This window comes from Squalius cephalus (genome assembly GCF_949319135.1).
Source record: "Squalius cephalus genome assembly, chromosome: 20".
Classification (NCBI taxonomy): domain Eukaryota; kingdom Metazoa; phylum Chordata; class Actinopteri; order Cypriniformes; family Leuciscidae; genus Squalius; species Squalius cephalus.
Genome location: NC_137141.1, coordinates 2,303,978 through 2,325,688, shown reverse-complemented (window position 1 = coordinate 2,325,688; position 21,711 = coordinate 2,303,978). Strand labels below are relative to the sequence as shown.

At 40.8% G+C, this 21,711-nt stretch overlaps 1 protein-coding gene across 1 annotated transcript in view; it reads right to left on the bottom strand.

Moving 5' to 3' along the window:
• The window catches only part of LOC307148201 (uncharacterized protein), an 80,083-nt gene that overhangs the window by 42,859 nt on the left and 15,513 nt on the right, over positions 1-21,711 (bottom strand). The gene's annotated exons all lie outside the window — the stretch shown is intronic.

Below are 21,711 nucleotides of genomic sequence, written 5' to 3'. Positions count from 1 at the left end.
TTAATTATCAGTTTATCACATCATCCGCAATCAGCTCAGCGCCAGCTGTCACTCATCTCCTGTTCCTTTAAAAGACTCACTGAATCCTTCTCTCATTGTCAGATCGTTGGTCGATGTTTGTGCCGTGTTTCCCGTTTGAGTTGGTGTCTTCCTGGAGTCCTGTGCTGTTTGTTCTTCGTGTCTGGTTCCTGTCTTCACCTTCACGCCGTTTCACCGCCGGATTCATCACGACCATCTAAGTCCCTGCGTCACCCTGCTACAGCCGTCTGACCCTCACGATCTGCCTGAGTCTACTTCTGTTCTGAGTGTTAATAAACGTACTTTCTTGAGATCGCCTGCATTTGCTTCCTTTTTTCCCAGCACGTCATGATAGAACGATCTGACCAATCGATGGGAGCAGCAGGCGAGACCCAGATGTCTATGGAGGCTTTCATCGGCACTAGTATGCAACGAATGGACGCTCAAGAGGAGGGGCTTAACAACAACGGACGTGCCATACAGGCACTGGTGACGCAGGTGTCCGAGCTAACCCAGCAAATTCAACATCTGCGCATGCCCACTGCGCCACCCACGCCGTTCGTGCCCCCCGTTCCAGCTGATCCGCTCTCCCAGTCTGAACCTCGGATGCCAGTTCCGGAGAGGTATGCTGGAGAACCTGATTATTGTCGTGCTTTCATTACCCGTTGTGAGATGCATTTCGCCCTACAGCCACACACGTTTGCCACGGAAACATCTAAGGTGGCATTCGTTCTCACTCTCCTGACTGGGAGGGCGGCCCTTTGGGGTACGGCGGTGTGGGCGAATAGAGATCCCTGTTGCGTGTCGTTCCAGGCACTCGCGGAAGCCATGAGGGAAGTCTTCGACCGCGCGGCGGCCGGGAGGGAGGCTGCTAGGAGGCTGGCGGAACTCAGACAGGGTAATCGCTCTGTATCGGACTACGCCATTGAGTTCCGCACCCTGGCCGCCGAGTGCCAATGGAACGACACGGCGCAGTGGGACATGTTCCTGCATGGGCTGGCTGACCGCGTTCATCAGGAGATCTACGCCCTGGACCTCCCGACGACCCTCCACGGGTTAATAGAGCTGGCGCTGCGGGTGGACTCCAGGCTTGGCCGGATGAGTCGACGCGCGCCAACCGAAGCTCCAGTCCACTTCTTCAACCTCCCGAGGTCCAGTGGCACCGACGCGGTCAGCCCCATCAACGACACCGAACCCATGCAGGTGGGGAGAGCTCGGCTTTCCCGGGAGGAGAAGGAGAGGCGGAGATCCCTGGGCCTTTGTTTGTACTGTGGAGGATCTGGACATTTTCTGAACTCATGTCCGTTAAAAGGCCCAGCCCGGCAGTAACTATGAGGCTACTGTCGGGTGGGATCTCCGCTGCTAAGACCTCAGGAACACCATCAGCGACATCTACTCTCCTCCCGGTTAGACTTAGATGGTCGCATCACCAACACCACTGCCACGCACTCTTGGACTCTGGGGCGGAAGGTAATTTTCTGGATCATCACTTCGCCATCAAACATCACATTCCTCTACTACCACTCACCCAACGCATCTCTGTCCACGCACTCAACGGCCAAGACCTCCCTGTCATTACCCTGTCCACTGCTCCTCTCACACTCACCACCTCCGGAAACCACACTGAAACCATCACCTTCTACATCATGGACTCCCCCCTGGCTCCCATAGTACTTGGACACCCCTGGCTCACTCAACACAATCCCAAAATAGACTGGCAACACAGAACTATCAATGAATGGAGCACTGAATGTCATAAGTCTTGTCTTTTGTCTGCCTGTTCGTCTGTTCCCATGTCTGTCTTACAGGAGAAAGCAGCGGACTTGTCAACCGTGCCCGAGGAGTACCACGACCTGAAGGAGGTGTTTAGTAAGTCTCGAGCTGCTTCTCTTCCTCCTCACCGTCCCTACGACTGTGCTATAGATCTACTGCCAGGTAAATCTCCGCCTAAGGGCAAGTTGTATTCACTTTCTGCTCCAGAAAGGGAGGCCATGGAGAAATATATTTCTGATTCTCTGGCAACCAAATTCATTCGCCCTTCCTCTTCTCCTGCAGGGGCGGGGTTCTTTTTCGTGGGGAAGAAGGACGGATCCCTGCGACCTTGCATTGATTACCGGGGACTGAACAACATCACGGTAAAGAATACTTATCCTTTGCCGTTGATGTCTTCAGCCTTCGAGAGGTTGCAGGGAGCGACTCTCTTCACGAAACTGGATTTACGCAATGCTTATCATTTGGTCCGCATCAGGGAGGGTGATGAATGGAAGACCGCCTTTAATACCCCCAGGGGACACTTTGAATATTTGGTTATGCCCTTCGGGCTTTCCAACAGTCCAGCGGTCTTCCAGGCACTCGTCAACGACGTGCTGCGAGATATGGTAGATCAGTTCATATATGTTTACCTGGATGACATATTGATTTTTTCTTCATCTCTCCAGGAACACGTGCAGCACGTCCGACGAGTGCTTCAGCGGTTGCTAGAGAATGGGCTTTTTGTCAAGGCGGAGAAATGCGAATTCCACGCACAGTCGGTTCAATTTTTGGGGTACGTTATCTCGTCCGAGGGGATTCGCATGGACCCTGACAAGGTTAAGGCTGTGGTAGAGTGGCCAATTCCAGATTCCCGCAAGGCCCTGCAGAGGTTTCTGGGATTCGCCAACTTCTACAGACGTTTCGTCCGTAATTTCAGCCAACTAGCCGCACCTCTGACTGCCTTGACCTCCCCCCGAACTACGTTCAGGTGGACAGACGCGGCTGGCTCCGCGTTTGCCAAACTCAAGGACCGCTTTGTTTCGGCCCCTATTCTCATCGCCCCTGATTCCTCACGTCAGTTCGTGGTGGAGGTCGACGCGTCAGAGGTGGGGGTAGGAGCAGTGTTGTCCCAGCGTTCCCCCACGGACGAGAGGATGCATCCTTGCGCGTATTTTTCACACCGTCTGTCTCCTGCCGAACGTAATTATGACATTGGTAACAGAGAGTTGTTGGCCGTCAAGCTAGCGTTGGAGGAGTGGCGCCACTGGTTGGAAGGGTCGGGGGTACCTTTTATTGTTTGGACCGATCATAAGAATCTGGAATACATTCGTACTGCTAAAAGGTTAAACTCCAGGCAGGCTCGGTGGGCACTTTTTTTCGGTCGTTTTGATTTTTCTCTCTCGTACCGCCCGGGTTCCAAGAATATTAAACCCGATTCTTTATCGCGACTTTTTGATCGTTCCGAACGCCTGGTTACTCCCGAGTGCATTTTACCGGAGAGTCTATTTGTCTCCACACTCGTATGGGAGGTCGAATCGAAGGTCAAGAAGACCTTAGAAGGGGTAACGCCCCCGGTCGGGTGTCCACCGAACCGTTTATTTGTGCCGGAGGAACTACGGTCTGAAGTTATTCAGTGGGGTCATTGTTCCAACATAGCCTGTCACCCAGGAATCAATCGCACGAGGTTTTTGGTTAAGCAGCGATTCTGGTGGCCACGGATGGCCCGCGACATTCACGATTTTGTTTTGGCTTGCTCGGTATGTGCCACTGGTAAGACTTCCAATCGCGCGCCAGATGGGTTACTCCAACCGCTGCCAGTCCCTTCGAGACCCTGGTCCCACATCGCTCTAGATTTTATTACCGCCCTCCCGCCCTCCCAGGGCAACACGGTTGTTTTGACCGTGGTGGACCGGTTCTCGAAGGCGGCTCATTTCATTCCCTTGCCCAAATTGCCGTCAGCCAAGGAGACAGCGGTTGCCGTCATTGACCACGTCTTTCGTTTACATGGCCTTCCGATTGACGTGGTCTCTGACAGGGGTCCCCAGTTTGTGTCCAAATTCTGGCAAGAGTTCTGTAAATTACTGGGCGCGACTGTTAGCCTGTCCTCTGGGTTTCACCCTCAGAGCAATGGCCAGACCGAGAGAGCCAACCAGGATTTAGAGAGAATGTTACGGTGTTTGGTTTCCAAGAATCCGACTTCCTGGTGTCAACAACTGTCTATGGTGGAGTACGCCCACAATACGTTACCAGTGTCATCCACGGGCCTTTCTCCGTTTGAAGGTAGTGTAGGATACCAGCCACCTGTTTTTCCCAGTCTGGAATCTGAAGTCGCGGTTCCCTCCGCACACGCCTTTGTCCAGAGGTGCCACCGCACCTGGACTAGAGCCCGTGAGACTCTACTCCAGGTGGGGGCACGCACTAAGGCTAACGCCGATCGCCACCGGTCTAAGCCTCCCGTTTACATCGTCGGTCAAAAAGTGTGGCTTTCTACTAAGAACATTCCTCTCCGTTCCGTCTCGAATAAGTTAGCACCCAAATTTATTGGCCCGTTCACTGTCACCAAGATTATTAGTCCGGTGGCAGTCCGCCTCAACCTTCCTCCAGCGTACAGGAGGATACACCCCGTGTTCCATGTCTCCAAAATTAAGCCTGTGTTTCGATCAGCAATTAATCCGCCTGTACCGGTTCCCCCACCGCCGCGTCTTGTAGATGGGGAACCGACGTATTCGGTTAACCGTATTCTGGACACCAGGCGGAGGGGACGAGGATTCCAGTACTTGGTGGACTGGGAGGGTTACGGTCCGGAGGCGAGGAGTTGGGTTCCTGCGAGAGACATACTAGATCACTCCCTTATTGATGATTTCCATCGACAGGTAAGGGAGTCTGGGGACGCCAGGAGGCATCCCTAGGAGGGGGGGTACTGTCACGGTTCATGAGTGCGCTGCTTCCTGCTTGTCTCGTGCATTTGTTATTGTTGTCTGTGTGCCATGTGCGTGTGTGTGTGGGTGTCACCGTATTAATTATCAGTTTATCACATCATCCGCAATCAGCTCAGCGCCAGCTGTCACTCATCTCCTGTTCCTTTAAAAGACTCACTGAATCCTTCTCTCATTGTCAGATCGTTGGTCGATGTTTGTGCCGTGTTTCCCGTTTGAGTTGGTGTCTTCCTGGAGTCCTGTGCTGTTTGTTCTTCGTGTCTGGTTCCTGTCTTCACCTTCACGCCGTTTCACCGCCGGATTCATCACGACCATCTAAGTCCCTGCGTCACCCTGCTACAGCCGTCTGACCCTCACGATCTGCCTGAGTCTACTTCTGTTCTGAGTGTTAATAAACGTACTTTCTTGAGATCGCCTGCATTTGCTTCCTTTTTTCCCAGCACGTCATGACACATCACTTCTGTCTTTTGAACAGTTGTCTGCTAAATTTAATCTGCCAAAACATCATTTCTTTAGGTACTTGCAGCTAAGGGACGTCACTTCATTGGTAAAAAGACCACTTTGTATACTGATAATTCTAGGACAGAAATTGAAAAAATACTACTAGAAGACACGAGACAAAAAAAGATATCTCATATTTATGTTACACTGAGTTTGACTTTCCCAGGGGACACAGATAATCTTAGACAGATGTGGGGAAATGATTTTGTAGTAAATTATCTCCAGAGAGGATTGGGATTTAGTCTGGGATCATGCTAAAAGAATATCAGTGTGTAACAGAGCACGTGCTATTCAATTCAAAATAATACGTCGGCTACATATTACCCCTTATATCAGGAATAAAATGGACCCAAAACTTTCCCCCAATTGCTCAAAATGTAAAATATCAGTTAGTAATTATATTCACTGTATTTGGTCTTGTCACAAAATTCAGTTGTTTTGGAAGAAAATCGCAGACCACATTGGCAACATTCTGGGAATGACAATTGATGTTGATCCTTGTTCATTTATTCTAGGTCTGCCAGCTGGTATTGTTTTGAATAAATATCATAAAAGACTTTTTAGTATCTTAACTTTTGCTGCAAGAAAGAACATTTTGATGTTCTGGATAAGTGAGAAGACCCCTTCAATTAAAAAATGGCATAGCCTTGTCATCCCAATGGAATTTTTAACATGTATACTACATTCTTCTAATTTGGACACCCTATTTGGACTATGTTTCTCTTACTTTGGACAATTGCTTATATTTTTCTTGAAAACTGTTGTAATGGCTCACGACAAGAAGCCTATTCCTGTAAGTGTTGATGTATCTTCCCTTGTAACCTAAGTAGTATTAACATATACCATGTGTCACTTTTGGGTTAATATTTGATTGATTTATGACCCCCTGTCACTCATGATTGACAGGTAATCCATGTGTCAAGAAAACAGTGTCTTTGATTTACAGTGCCAAACTGACAGGTCATTTGTTGAATCCTGGGTAACTGGCTCCTTCCAGTCTGTTGGGGGTAAACTGTTGCTGATTGTATTTTCCTTTGATTGTTGGGGGTGAAATTCACCCAAGCAAGTATTACGCAATGTTGACACCCTGAGTGTCAAAATCTTTGCTGGTTGATCAATAGGGTAGCCTATATGTTAATTGAGTCAGAAATATTTGAGTCAAGACATTCAGGAATACCATTACACATACAAAACACTGTCTATATTCATTAAAATAATATGTCTGGAGATGTTTTAAGAACAACTGTGTGTGTGTGTGTGTGTGTGTGTGTGTGTGTGTGTGTGTGTGTGTGTGTGTGTGTGTGTGTGTGTGTGTGTGTGTGTGTGTGTGAGCACCTCAGTAGTACCTGAACTATAGGTTTATGTTAATGCCTTAGACAAAGAATCAGACACGTTCATCAAGCCAAAGAGTCCTATACCCACACACCCCATACTATATTCTTCTCAATAAGAAAAGGTGTAGTTGTTGATGTTTTTTTTCTAGAACATCTGTATCTGTTTCCTGACGCCAATAGGATCAGTGTTAAAAAATACAAAGAATCAAAACATTTATCTAACTCACAGTGAAGGAGTTTACGAGTCGAACTGGCGGGGGAAGAGTGCATCCTAAATGGGTTTGTTAATGGTTTTACGACAGTTGCTTAGGCTAGATGTTTAAAGAATGACACTTCATCAAAAGCTTTCTGGTGATTCTCTGGGCTCGCACACAAAAACATCTTTTAGTGTATATAAATTTGTTTGTTACTTTTGTAATCTTAGTATTTTTTACAGAAAATGTTTTAGTTTTTAACCCAGCCCATAGTGTGTGTGTGTGTGTGTGTGTGTGTGTGTGTGTGTGTGTGTGTGTGTTGCAAAACAACAAATTACATATTTTTACTTCAATTCTGGGTAAAATAAAATGCATAGGGATTTTAAACATTCAAACATTTATACTTTTTTTTTTCTTTTTTTTTTTTGCCACAAAAAGCAATGAAAGTTGCCTCTTTTCTTTAAATAAAACTTTTACTTTATTTTATTTTTTAAAACAGACTGATGACCAGCATCTTTTATTAGAACTGTAGCCAAACAGTTTCCTCACATGAGTAAAACACAATTTTCACTTAGAAAACTTTTTAAATGTATGACTGAACCTTTTTTCTTTTGACAAACCTACATTTCAAATTATAGCTGAGGTGTGTAACAACCACAAGGGATACATGTTGATTCCATGTTTCAGTGCAAACATGCAATATTCAAGAAATCTAATCTTAGGGTAAATCTTTGTGAGGCCAGAACACAACACTTTGTGTTGAGTGATCCAGACAAAGCTTCATGATAGAAAATATCATGGAAGTCACTAGCACTTCACAACATCAAGCACAAAATTAAAGAGAAGAGCTTAAAAAAAAATATTGGGTAATATCAAGGTTCTATGGTTCTATTAAAGCGACACAATATATAGTTATATATATTTGTGTGTGTGTGTGTGTGTGTGTGTGTGTGTGTATCTGTGTAAATAGTTGTGCTAAACTCTTTGTGTGTATTTTTACACGCCATCATATTTTGTCAGGGCAAAGTTTCACACTCGTGAACAACTTACAAACATAATCTTTATACAGGGTTACTATATGTGTGTCTGAAATACCTGTAAAATTCAAAAGACCAAATCAGTAAGAAAAGAGGGCTCAGCATACATTAAAAAGTAAAATTTATAATAAATACACAAAATCCATTCGTGAGCAATTGTGAAAGTTTGTACATTTTGTTTTGTAAGTGATGTTTTTATCACTCCACTAGTGTTAGTCACTTTATTCAGATAGCACTATTGTGTTTGTTGGACTCTTCTTTGAGAACTGTCAACATTCAGTGTTTATAGGAATAAATGCAAATTAAGAATTTAAGTGAAAGTCTTTCTGTTTGAGAGTGTTTGACTAAATTGATATTTCTTTTAGTGTAACTTTACAGCTATCTATGATTTCGGATTACACAAAGCATCAACACGAAAAGTAAGTTATGCTGTTTTTCACTTAATCTGTTACAACTGAATCACATCTGACTATTACACTGAGAACTGCACTTTCATTTAAGATTGAGGCTGGCAAACCCCGCAGATAAGATAAAAAAATTACGTGTGTAGAAATTCACCATGTAAATTCAAGACCCCAAATCACTAAGAAAATAAGTTACGCCATACAAACATCATTTATGATGCATACAGAATGTAGAAAACTCAAATGATGAACAATTTGTTAGTTTGTTACACGTTTGTAAATATGGTTTCGCAAATGACTTTTTATTACTCCACTAGATTTAGTCATCTTGTTGAGATGACACTGTTCACATTTCTTTGTTTGTTGGTCTGTGTTTTGTTTTAGGCGAAGACAAACCGATGTAAGTTCATGCTATTCCACACATGGGAAAACGTGTGTGATGAACGCAGGCCTTTCATTTAAGAGGCTTTTTAAATACATGACTGAACTTTCTCTTTTTGACAAACCAGTATTTCATATTATATTATATTATACTTAATATTATATTAAGTTGTTTAACGTCCACAGAATAGTTTATTTCAACAAGCCGCTTAACATTAAAGATTATAGTTTTTCAATTGTTATCACCATCTTCTTTGACTCAAATAAAGTTACTACATGTGCTAAAAATCTTTGTACATTTTTTTTTTTTGCTCTTCTGTCAGATTTGTTAGAGGAACTATGCCACACTGTTGTAATGCAAACACATTAAGAACTATAAAGTTACACGTCCTTGTAAAGACTATAGATAACATTCAAACATAAATGTTATACAGGAATTATGTTTGCACAAAAGTAAATGCAAGGTCAATTTGTGTAAGGCATATAGGAAAAGAGACAATTAGCCATAAAGAATACAGAATTCCTCTCTCCTGGTCTATTGTGAAAGTTTATGTCGATACAGTATGTAAAATTATATTTTTCCACTAAACGATGTCACGCTTTACATTTAGTTTCTCTGTTTTTGTACAGTCTTTTGTACTACTCTCTGAGCGTGGTCAAACATGTTCATAGGAAGAATGAAAACATGAACAAATGCAGCATTTTGAGAATTTAATGTCAGTCCTTCTACATGACACTGGTTGAGACTAAACAAATGACATTTCTTTTAGGACATCTTTCTGGTCTGTCTACTCTGTGGGATCGCAAGACACAACGATCCCAACATGAAAAGTGAGTTATGCTCTTTTTCTGTTACCCATTCAACCATTACACTTCAAACTTTTAGAACTATTACACTTAAAACTCTGCATTTCACAGCACAGTAATAGATACACAGTTTCTTTTGTCTATGTCTCTAAACAACTGTTAAGTAAATTAATTACAGTTGATAAGTAGCAATTTTAAGTGAAAGGTGAGATGATTCATGCCTTTTTTTTATTTTATTATTCTGTACACACCAATACTTTGACACCAGTGTTTTAGGCATCTGTCTTCCAGGTTTGATCCATAAAACAGAACTTGTGTTTTATGTCTCAACATTTTGTTCTCCTTTTTAATGAAAACATGCAGTTTTAGTTCTCAACAGCAGAACACCAAAATGTTTTAGCATATTGTACATTTCAATAGTTAGCTAGCAAATGCATGTGAACTGTTTATTACTGTGATAATTTATTATGTGAAACAAGCTCAGTCACATCAGAGTTGAATTGGAACAGTTATTGTCCTGCATGTTTAACAGTGTTAGTTTCTCACAAGTCACAACGTTTTCATAGTAATGTGTTTCATTGTTGCAAAGTTCCATTGTTTCAAAGTTTCATTGTAGCATGTAACAGTTTGGAGACATTTGGGGGGGGGGGGTTATTTTATTGTATTTTCATGCTACTTTGATTTTTATTTACCATGTGATTGCACAGTTGTGTGTGTGTGTGTGTGTGTGTGTGTGTGTGTGTGTGTGTGTGTGTGTGTGTGTGTGTGTGTGTGTGTGTGTGTGTGTGTGTGTCTGTTTTCCTTACACTTTGCAAAGCAACTTTGAAAAACAACTGTTTCCTCTAATCTGCTGTAATTTTAGTGAGCTCTATAGGTGTTCTCGGCTACCCCTTGTTCAAATAAGACAATGCTCCCATGAATTTTGGGGTGGTATGTGGATATAGAATGCAGCACAAGGAACTCTTATATATTTAATTTAATAAAACATCCATGTAATGTTTTTAAAATCACAGTAAAACAAAGGTATGAAGACATCTGTCTATCAGAGACCTTCACAAACTATGGTGTAAAACAAAATTCAGTGCATCAGTGTACACCGATTTACCAGCATATCGTCACCTTCCTAAAATAATTGCCTAAGTCATTTTTTTACAAAAATGTTTTTTTTGCATAAGTCATCTCCTCATGATGCTGGCCACCTCTGGTAAAATCGGCCACATCCTCAGTTGAACAGATCATGCAGTTCTACCCCTATAGTATAATCGCCTATGTCAAGTGTGTGACTTAGGCCGTTTTATTTTGCCTAAGTCAAAAGGCAATGAGACTTAGGCAATTTTACAAACTTTTCAAGATGGCCGGTGCATCAAGAAGATCGAAAAGCTACTCAACCTCTGAAGTTATTTCCATGATTCAGGGCTTCAGTGATGAGGTTTACTATAATATAGGCTAGACTATAAATATTGCATAGTTTTTTGTCTTTTTTAGTCCACATTTTAGTAAATAAAAATAGCTAAGTCAATGAAGCTAGCATTAGGTTTTCTGTTAACCCTCTATGGCATGGTGTTGCCCTCAGGCAACAAACTACCCTTTGGACCTCACACCGCCCCTTTTAAAAATATTTTTTTAAATAGTCTATATAATATCCCCTGACATGTCTGTTCAATGAAATCAGGGGCTGAAGTGGGTGTGACCTTTTGTTTGGGGGTGGAGTAGTCCTTTCATGAAGCAAAGCCACATGGTACACAGTGCCACCAATTAGTAAGATAAATATCACTTTTTAACATGTTTAAGTTAAAATAACTTTATATTAAAAAATATATGCATGTGCATCAGTATGTAAATAAGTATGTTTGATTGTTTAAAGATTTATTTTGTTTTTATTTATATACTAAAACTGTGTTTTTTTGTTTGTTGCCTCAGGGCAACACTGTGCAGTTAGACCGCTTTTGTTCAGGCAATATCATAGGGTTAGGAGGACCAAATGGTGCATTCAAGTTCTCCTGGGAAGTTTGTTTTTACAAGTTCGGAAAACTCAAATAATGCGCATTATATGTCATAATTTATGTTTCATTATTATTGTTGTTGTTGTTATTATTATTATTTGAAAGCCAAGATTTGAATAGGCTACCATATTGGAATCAAACAGCTAGAAATGATGTGTATACACTCACCTAAAGGATTATTAGGAACACCACACTAATACTGTGTTTGACCCCCTTTCGCCTTCAGAACTGCCTTAATTCTACGTGGCATTGATTCAACAAGGTGCTGAAAGCATTCTTTAGAAATGTTGGCCCATATTGATAGGATAGCATCTTGCAGTTGATGGAGATTTGTGGGATGCACATCCAGGGCACGAAGCTCCCGTTCCACCACATCCCAAAGATGCTCTATTGGGTTGAGATCTGGTGACTGTGGGGGCCATTTTAGTACAGTGAACTCATTGTCATGTTCAAGAAACCAATTTGAAATGATTCGAGCTTTGTGACATGGTGCATTATCCTGCTGGAAGTAGCCATCAGAGGATGGGTACATGGTGGTCATAAAGGGATGGACATGGTCAGAAACAATGCTCAGGTAGGCCGTGGCATTTAAACGATGCCCAATTGGCACTAAGGGGCCTAAAGTGTGCCAAGAAAACACCCCCACACCATTACACCACCACCACCAGCCTGCACAGTGGTAACAAGGCATGATGGATCCATGTTCTCATTCTGTTTACGCCAAATTCTGACTCTACCATCTGAATGTCTCAACAGAAATCGAGACTCATCAGACCAGGCAACATTTTTCCAGTCTTCAACTGTCCAATTTTGGTGAGCTCGTGCAAATTGTAGCCTCTTTTTCCTATTTGTAGTGGAGATGAGTGGTACCCGGTGGGGTCTTCTGCTGTTGTAGCCCATCCGCCTCAAGGTTGTGCGTGTTGTGGCTTCACAAATGCTTTGCTGCATACCTCGGTTAACGAGTGGTTATTTCAGTCAAAGTTGCTCTTCTATCAGCTTGAATCAGTCGGCCCATTCTCCTCTGACCTCTAGCATCAACAAGGCATTTTCGCCCACAGGACTGCCGCATACTGGATGTTTTTCCTTTTTCACACCATTCTTTGTAAACCCTAGAAATGGTTGTGTGTGAAAATCCCAGTAACTGAGCAGATTGTGAAATACTCAGACCGGCCCGTCCGGCACCAACAACCATGCCACGCTCAAAATTGCTTAATTCACCTTTCTTTCCCATTCTGACATTCAGTTTGGAGTTCAGGAGATTGTCTTGACCAGGACCACACCCCTAAATACATTGAAGCAACTGCCATGTGATTGGTTGATTAGATAATTGCATTAATGAGAAATTGAACAGGTGTTCCTAATAATCCTTTAGGTGAGTGTATAATCTGTTTGGTTGTAAAATGTATTACCTGAATGAAATGAAATCGAATGTATCGTCCTGTGGAATCATTCATTCAGACAGCATACGAAGATGTTCAACTAATAAAGATCTTCATCGCTGGCAAACAAAATAATTAATTTGCAGATTTGCTTTCACTTGACTTGACTGTACTGTAGGTCCACGGCCAGTATAATCGGACGCTTGATGTTCTTAAATCTTCCTGTTATAAGTCCGAGTGTGAAACCGCTTCAGATTCAGTGCGTGCAGGAAACCGAACAAATCATTCAAACTGATTCGCAAACTGATTTAGACAGTTCTGCCAACTTATTTGATTAAGTCCCCAGCAAAGAAGAGCTGGAGGTAGAAGTGAGGAGATGCACATGCCTCCTCAGAATGATGTTTAGTTTGTTTGTTAGTGTTTTATTGTTGACAGAGTTGAACATTTAAAATTGCCTAAGTCACAAAGGCATGTTCAGAAATCTGCCTAAGTCATTTATTTCTGTTACGTAACATAATTGACATGCATTGTTATTAGTATGTCAATAGTCATCTTCTGCCATAACCTTTTTGAGTGACATTATCAATAAATATCATATATTCAATTATTGATTCAGTTTTTTGTGTTTTCTGAGAAACCTGAAAAAATGACTTAGGCAATTATTTTAGGAAGGTGACGATATTACTTGTATCACTATTGTTTGAAGGAAAAAAAACAAACAGGTTAATCTCCCTAAGTGTGGTGTTTTATGACTACTGAAGGTGTCACATCCTTAGAGCATTACATCCTTGGATGTTTGACACCTACAGCCCAGCCTCCTGAATTTGGTATTTAAATAAGATTTAGGATAGTAATTAAATAAATAAAACAGACATTCTACAACTCTAGTGTTACAATGGCTACCCCAAAAACTACTGAAACATCTAGAGAGATGTGTGTAACACTGACAAGATCAGCAACAGCTGAACAGGACTGACCAGTTAACAAGCTTAAACAGTTGAAGACCTTCACTATCTACGCCAGAAAATTAGTTTGACAGAGTTTCTCCATGAAGATGAAGATTTTGTGAAACAGGACTTTCTGACTTCTGATGATCGTGTAGGAAGATTTGTGTTTGAAAAGGGGTCACACACACACAGTCAAACTCTACGCTATGGAACCTTACAAAGATTATACATCGAATGTCCTTATCTGCTTTCGACTGCCATAGACTTACCATTTTTCTATACCCCAAAAAATGGAGATTTTATTGGTATTGGTGGGGGGGGGGGAAATTGGTCCTTTTTCAACTGGGATGGCACAACACCCGATGTGTGGTACGTGTCAAAGCAGCGATGAGTCTCACTCTGGAATAGGACAGTCATGTTCATGCTCATCAGAATGCTGCAAAACGAGTCTATATTTTCAGTGGAGCGACATACACACCATTTTCACAACAATAGACAAAGCTGTTAAAGTTGAGTTGAATTTATTCTGAGCATTGCTAAAAAATCAATTAGTATTTAATCATGGTGATGGGTGTGAATATGTATTGAATAGGGCTGTGTTACAGCAAACCTGAAGATTTGTTCATTGTACTCTATTTGTACAATGATATTGTATTGTATTGAGTTGCATCTGTTTCTGTTACTTGTCCCCATCTCTGTGTTCCTTGCAATATGTTGAAGTGTTTTTGTTTAATAAAACTGTGATTGGATCCAATTTCCCTTGCTTCTAAGCATCTCTATGATACAGACATGATAATGTTTTATTCAGATTGTGGAATACTGTTTAAAAGTGTTTGTATATTTTTGAAAAACATTTAAATTATTATCGATCTGTGCTATACAACATTGAGTTTTATTTTTACTCAAGACAATTTAATATGACAATGTCACCTAAAAGTCTTTAACTGAACCATCATAACATAACTTCATCTTAACATTATCATAGAAGTTAACAAAGTTTGCACAGAATGAAATTCCAACCTACTATCTCAATGCATGTTATGGATCTTTTTGTGAACAATTCACCAGAGCATATGTTTTTTTTGTTTTTTTTGTTTTGTTTTTTTACCTCCTAAAGAATCAGGGTCGCAAGTTGTGTAATATTTACTTTTTTATATGAGCTCAGACATGGTCACAAAAGAATAACAAGTTAAGTGACTCAACCTTTTATTTCATGCACATACAATATTGAATATATATCCATATACACACACACACACTATGGGCTGGGTTAAAAACTAAAACATTTTCTGTAAAAAATACTAAGATTACAAAAGTAACAAACAAATGTATATACACTAAAAGATGTTTTTGTGTGCGAGCCCAGAGAATCACCAGAAAGCTTTTGATGAAGTGTCATTCTTTAAACATCTAGCCTAAGCAACTGTCGTAAAACCATTAACAAACCCATTTAGGATGCACTCTTCCCCCGCCAGTTCGACTCGTAAACTCCTTCACTGTGAGTTAGATAAATGTTTTGATTCTTTGTATTTTTTAACACTGATCCTATTGGCGTCAGGAAACAGATACAGATGTTCTAGAAAAAAAACATCAACAACTACACCTTTTCTTATTGAGAAGAATATAGTATGGGGTGTGTGGGTATAGGACTCTTTGGCTTGATGAACGTGTCTGATTCTTTGTCTAAGGCATTAACATAAACCTATAGTTCAGGTACTACTGAGGTGCTCACACACACACACACACACACACACACACACACACACACACACACACAGTTGTTCTTAAAACATCTCCAGACATATTATTTTAATGAATATAGCCAGTGTTTTGTATGTGTAATGGTATTCCTGAATGTCTTGACTCAAATATTTCTGACTCAATTAACATATAGGCTACCCTATTGATCAACCAGCAAAGATTTTGACACTCAGGGTGTCAACATTGCGTAATACTTGCTTGGGTGAATTTCACCCCCAACAATCAAAGGAAAATACAATCAGCAACAGTTTACCCCCAACAGACTGGAAGGAGCCAGTTACCCAGGATTCAACAAATGACCTGTCAGTTTGGCACTGTAAATCAAAGACACTGTTTTCTTGACACATGGATTACCTGTCAATCATGAGTGACAGGGGGTCATAAATCAATCAAATATTAACCCAAAAGTGACACATGGTATATGTTAATACTACTAACCTATTTATTTTATCAATAATTGATTTGAGAATTGTGCATTTAAGGTCTGCCTGAACTGTTGTTCTTTTTTTTTTTTTTTTTTTTTTTTTTTGGTATGCTTTGTTCTGTTGGGAAAAAAATGGAACAAATTCAATAAAAATATTCAACAAGAAATCAAACCACCCTTTCATCGCATTGCAATAGTTATACTTTGTTCCCTGTATTTATTAGCACAGTCTACAGCAGCGGCGAAGTGATATTAAGTTACCTAGGCAACCGAGACTACTACTAGCTAGCTAGACGTCCCGACTGTAGTGCGCTTCTGTTCTGTGTTTACGTTTCGGCGCAGTACTACAAACCAGAGCAAAGTAAAATCCCGCCGCTGCTGAGAAACTAGTTCCTGTAAATGTAATGCGATCATTGAGATGCAAGAGTAGTTTGATTTCTAACATTATTCTCTCAATAGATATTTACTCGCGCTGGCCTATCACCGGCGAACTATGCAACTGGAAGGACTGGATGAAAATGTTTGAAAACTGTCTCCACTGATAAATAACACCCAGGCTAACTTGGAAATGAGGTCCGATGTCCAAAATCCTGAACCACCCCTTTAATTATTGCACAGCGGCCAATTATGTTTGTCAGTCAGCAAAAGTAAATCACACACTGCTCAATTGAATATGAAGGCAAATGGCTTGCATTAATTCAACCACATTTATCAATTCAATATTAAGCCCAAAATAGTTTTTGACTCACCAATCGGTAGATTATTTCTACATAAAATCCATCCGCCGCTCTTTCCTCATGAAGACGTCGATCACTTTTTTGTAAAACTCGTCTTTACAGGCCTTAAGTTTACAAAGTCTCTGGCTCTCAGTTGACAGAATGGCAAGGGCTGAAAGACGCGCTTGCCCGGTCCGGTTCCGACTGTAGGTTTTGATCCGTTTCAGAGTGGAAAATGTGCGCTCCACTGAAGCTGTAGTGGCTGGTACCAGTCAATACCAGTTGCAGCAACTTTGTTGCTTCAGGAACTGTTGCTTCCAAGTCATGTTGTATTAAAAAGTCAAGAAGCTGTGTCGGTGATTTGCCCCTGAGTTCTTGTGAGCCATACAACCCCACAAGATCACTTCTCAGCCTGACGAAGTCAAAGTACCTTGCATACTTTGACAGCTTCTCCAGTTTGCTGTCATCAAACTGGCGCAACATCTCTGCAAACTTTTTACAATCTACCAGTCCAATGAAATCGAGATCGGAAAAATTATCCACAAACCTGGTCTTCATCTGAACAGTAGTAGATGCAAGCTCGTTCTGTTTTGTTTGACAGCCCATCTTGTGTCTCGCGGTGAACGAGGCCCATCTCATCACATCTTTCCTCAAAGTGTGCATGAAAACGGTCAAAATCCTGTCACTTGCTGTCCAACACTTTCATTGTGTCTTTGATGCGATTACAACAGAATCCGATATCCATGGTTTTTGACTGAAGGATGTTAAAGAGAGCATCGGTGTCATTGAAGATCCCTTCAAAAGCTATCAGTAGGAAACAGGTGGACCGTTTTGAAAGCCACAACTCAAACCCAGCAGCCATTGCCAGTGTTTCACTGTCCCAGTCGTCTGGATTGTCGCCGATTGCTTTAAACATGGCACGTAGATCTGGAAGGTGAAATAAAATCGTTTGGACCAGCCTTGAATTGGAGCTCCACCTGGTTGCTGCTGCTCTGGGGATGCGGCGTTTGACAGTCTCATCCGGGAAATGGGTGTGTTTGGATGATTTGCTAAAAAAAGCAGAAAGTCCCTCTGCTGTCTTGAAAAATGTTCTGCACTCGGGGATGCATTTCGTGGACTGGGCCAGAACCAGATTCAACTTGTGTGCATAGCAATGGGTGAATAAAGCTTCGGGCACCTTTTCTTTAACTTTTGCCTGCACACCATTTAGCTCTGAGGCCATGACAGAGGCTCCGTCGTATGTCTGCGCAACCAATTTATCGCAACAGTTGTATTTCTCTAACGTGCCCAATACATACTGCGAAATCGCTGCTGCTCTCCGGTCGTTGCTGACATCACCAAAGCCAAGAAACGCTTCTTTTACTTTATCTCCACATACATAACGTACAACAACAGATATTTGGGCTTTATTTGTCACATCAGTCGACTCGTCCACCTCCACAGCAACAAAGGGGGCCGCATTTAGGTCACTCCTAATGTCAGCGAGGAGCACGTCTGCCACTGAGTCGATCAGATCATTCTGTATTCTGTTAGATGTTCCAGAAAATACAGTAGATGTCCGTAGATGTCTAGCCAACCTCTCGTCTTTCTCAGCTAGCACATCCAGCAACTCGACATAATTGCCCCTATTGCTAGAGCTAGCGCTTTCATCATTGCCACGAAAAGCAAGCTCTTGCTTTGCAAGGAAGCAGGTCGCATTTATCAGATCCTTCAAAACCTCTCTGTTTTCCTGAACCTTTCCATTGTGGTAGGTTATATTCAGCCTCCTTTGCTCGTCAAGTGCAAGGTCGATCTGAGATTTTCCAAAGGTTTTCAGCGTAATTTGACACTGGATGTGAGCTGACGACTTTTCATGCTTAGTTAAAGCTGCGGGCAGGTTGTTCAAATCACAATATCCCGTTGAAGTCCAAACAGTCCGACTCGTTGAAAAAAGCAGGCAGGGATAGCAGTACAGCCGCTGATTGTTAGCACAGCCACATAGCCAATCTTTTCTTCCATACCAGTCTGTTTGAAACGATCGGACAATTTTTGGGCCCTTTTGTTGCACTAGTCCATCTAAGGCTGGCGTAGACCTCCCTCTTGCTATTAATTCAGATTTTGAATTAAAATCGAGCTTGGAAATTTATTTTAACTCTGTGATCGTGATCATGGACGGTGCTGTCATTTTCACTTTTAATTTGGCGGGGATTAGGCATGTAGGCTAGGTGTGGTCACTGGGTGTGGTCTGTGGCGCAAGTAACGTTAATGACGTTAGCTGCACAAATGTCCAGTAATATCTCGATTTTAATTGGTCCACGTCTGATTTGTAACGGAGATGTTTACTGGCATAGCATATTTACGCCCAAAGGCACAGCAGATGTGTGCTTTTTGCCGTACATGTTAAAGAATACAGGATCGAAGTGCGCATGCGCAACATGGGTTTTTCGCTTGTCGTCTGCAATGAATGGACAGTAAAAGCACTGCTTATTCTACCATTTGTTTTTATTTGATTATGCGTAACTGCTACATTTGTCATAATAACGCCTAAACAATTGGAATAACACACCTATTGCATATATAAATCACAAGAACAAAAAGTAAAAATACAAATACAATTTTATTATTTAATAAACATTTTTATTTTTGAATTTTGGCAGGGTAGGCAGTGCCTAGTTTGCCTACCCAGACCGCACGTCAGTGTAATCTACTACTGTATTTTCAGTTGCCAGTTAAGAGTTATAAAGACTTATAAAAACTGCAGTAAAAATAGCAATATTTTATTTATTAATAAAAGATTAATTTTATTAATAAGAATGTACTGAAAGAATGAATGAGGTGTTTAAACACCACTTCCTCTTTAAAAAAGGGGAGGAGACCGAAAGAAACTCTGGGTTTACCGAAGAAAACCTGCTCCCGACCAGGTTAGGTTCACAGAGTAAGTTACCATGGTAACTGACTCTGAGTATAAGTTACCTCTCTTTCAGAAACGGGCTTGACTTACTCTGCTTTCTCAGGTTTAACATACCTCACATTCTGAAACAGAAAACCCAGAGTTTCCCTCATTTCAGGGTTAACATACTCAGAGTTTTCACTTAACCTCCTTTCTGAAACAGGCCCCAGGACACAAAAACTGGAGGTATTTTGTTGTTGTTTTTACTTAAAATAAAGACGCCGTCGTCTCACTCTGGACATGATAGTTTATTTGAAGCACTTTATTGTACCTCCAATAACTTTATAACTGTATTTAAGTACTTGTATCCACATTGTATCCACTTGTAAATTTTGTGTCTGTAAATTAAGGATTACTGTAAAAGCACAGCATAACTGTAAAATCTGCAAAACAAGAGCAGCTGTGAATTGACATGTAACACTTTAGTCCAATGATGAAGATGATGAAGAGTTACAAAATGGTTTCAATAACAAAAGGATTAACAAAACTCAAAGTCAAAACTCAGAGTCATTGGATACTTGAACAAATATTCTATGTAAAAATAAAGAGCAATAAATAAAACACACAAATAAATTGTATTTTTTATTGTCAATATTTGTGTTTTTCATTGTTCTTTAGTGTTTGATTCAAGGTTTTGATTTATAGCATTATACCTGAGAAAGCCCACATGTGATCATAAACTCCACCCTCTTCCAACACTTACCAGGAAGAGACTGACTTATTATTTCTCTGTTCTGTTATGCTGACTCTCTTCTCTCTTGACAAAAGCAATAAAGAAGCAGCGATCAGTGGAGAATGAAGACAAACACTTTCAAGAAGGATTTTTGAGACATTTGTTTCTGAAGCAGAGCCGGATTAACGCAAAGGCAAACTAGGCACGTGCCTAGGGCCCGATTGGCGGGATGGGGCCCAGACAGAGGGACAAAAAAAAAAAAAAAAAAAAAAAAATGGTACAAATGTTCTATCTACAATTTATTTCAAAATGTATTAATTAACTAAAAATAGTGACGATGTTTATCTTAACCATAGACTGTTACATTACGTCACATTAACGCCAGCCCATGACTGTATAAATATAGAGGCGCCAGCCAGTTAAGTCCGAGTCAGCGGCGGTCAGAGGCGGTCAACGAACGCATCCATCAGGTGCTGCGAGTGCGAAGCAAAAGCCTAAATAGGCACGCAAAAAAGCACAGCTCGTAATGCAGGTCATCGATTTTGGAGTGATTGCAATGTATTTTAAATATAAACTTGTGGGCTACTGTAGATCAGCGTCATTTCTGGAAAAATCATTCACCGCTTTGTTAGTCTACGAGTTTAAAAGAGCGCGAGCGTCATTAACGTGCCCAGACGCGACGCTTTGAATTTGCGCGTACAATGAATAACATCGCGTTGGGAGCTGACTAGTAAAAAAGCTACAAAAGTAAAAGACAAGACGTTTGTATTCAAAGTTAAAAAACCAACACACTGCAACATTTTTAAATGTTTCAAATAAAGGATCTCATATCTATGGGTCTATCTTCTATATTCTGATGCTGATGATTAGATAATACCCTGACATCATAGCCTATACGAATATCAGTTTAGATTTTTTTTTCCTGCTCAGTAGCGATCGTATCTTTCTCTTCCACTTGATTTGTGTATAGCATATTTAAGGTAGCAATGCAATACATAATATCATATTACTGATATTAATAATATGACAATATCTGCAGTCAATATTGATTAAATGGGAGGGAAAAATCCTGCCCATAACGCATATGAAAAAAATTATAAAAGCACGTTCATGTTCATCTACTGAAGTGGTATTCTGGAACTGTGAATAAACTGAATAAAACAGCAAAATAACAACAAGAACAATAACATCTTCATTAAACAAAAAAGAGATTACCTTAGATGAAGTTTGATGTAGTAGGCTACCAGTAAAAAGTCTGGACCCATTACTATTTTTAATGTTTTTGAAAGAAGTTTCTTATTATGCTCTACAAGCCTGCATTTATTTGATCAAAAATACAGAAAAAAAACAGGAATATTCAGCGAGGATGTGTTAAATATATAAAAGTGATAGTGAAGACTTTTTTAAAACAACTTTTTAATAATCAAAAAATCCTGAAAAAAAGTATCACGTTATAAAATAAATATTAAGCACCATTTCTAACATTTGATAATAAATCCGAATATTATAAAGTTT